Raw genomic sequence first — 1,100 nt, 5'->3', positions numbered from 1 at the left:
CAGTTGGACCAGACGCTCTCAGGGGATCAGAAACTGGCTGCGGGCTGCATAGAGGCTCTCCACAGGCTGCATCTAGCCCCTGGGCCAGGGTTTGGGGACCCCTGCTTTAAATCAAAATTTCAGTTACTATTTCCCACAAGCAGTGCAGACAAATGAGGCTGTTCTTTTAATAAATTACTTTAGACCAGGGGTGCCCAAACCCTGGCCCTGGGGCCACTTGCGACCCTCGAGGCCTCTCAATGCGGCCCTCAGGGAGCCCCCAGTCTCCAATGAGCCTCTGGCCCTTGGGAGATTTGTTGGAGCCCGCACTGGCCCAATGCAACTGCTCTCAGCATGAGGGCAACTATTTGACCTCTCGCATGAGCTATGGGATGAGAACTCCCTCTACTGCTTGCTGTTTCACATCTGTGATGCAGCAGTGGCAGCAAAGGAAAGGCTAGCCTTGCTTAGTGCAAGGCCTTTTATAGGCCTTGAGCTATTGCAAGACCTTCATTCATTTATATAAGTTCATCTTTAATATATTCATTTATGTAAACTTATGTAAATTTATCCAAATTTTAAATGTAAATTAATTCTTTTTTTCCCCGGCCCCCAATACAGTGTCAGGGAGATGATGTGGCCCTCCTGCCAAAAACTTTGGACACCCCTGCTTTAGACAAAGGAAGGTTGCAATACCCTAAAGAAGGAATCTTCTTGCTAGAGTTTGCATTTGAGGCATCTTTCATTAGTCAGTTGGTTGGTTGGCAACCTTCAGTCTCGAAAGACTCTGGTATAAGCCTATAGCACCAGGTATTCCCAGGTGGTCTCCCATCCAAGTACTAACCAGGCCTGACGCTGCTTAGCTTCCAAGATCAGATGAGATTGGGCATGTGCAGGGTAACAGCTGCTGCTAATTGATTGCTAGGCACACAGAGATAGAGCCACCAGCTTCAAGTCTTCCTTCGAAGCATCTAGAAAACTCTAGTTGGCCGTTTTTAGAAACAGAGTATTGAACTACCCTTAATCCACAAGGTTTGACCCCTGACTCAGCTTTAGCCAAACCACATCCCTCCCAAACAGTGGTGTAGAAAGTGGAGGGAGAGGTAGGCCCATCCCGGTTG

The 1,100-nt window shown here is 48.1% G+C and overlaps 1 pseudogene; it reads right to left on the bottom strand.

Annotated features, from left to right (window-relative positions):
* Positions 1-774: 774 nt before the first annotated feature.
* LOC136658103 (5S ribosomal RNA) lies at positions 775-891 on the bottom strand (annotated as a pseudogene).
* Between the last annotated feature and the right edge of the window lie 209 nt (positions 892-1,100).

The sequence above is a fragment of the Tiliqua scincoides genome, chromosome 7 (genome assembly GCF_035046505.1).
Source record: "Tiliqua scincoides isolate rTilSci1 chromosome 7, rTilSci1.hap2, whole genome shotgun sequence".
Taxonomy (NCBI): Eukaryota; Metazoa; Chordata; class Lepidosauria; order Squamata; family Scincidae; genus Tiliqua; species Tiliqua scincoides.
The sequence above is the reverse complement of the archived record's forward strand: the minus strand, read 5'-3'. Positions and strand labels throughout refer to the sequence as shown.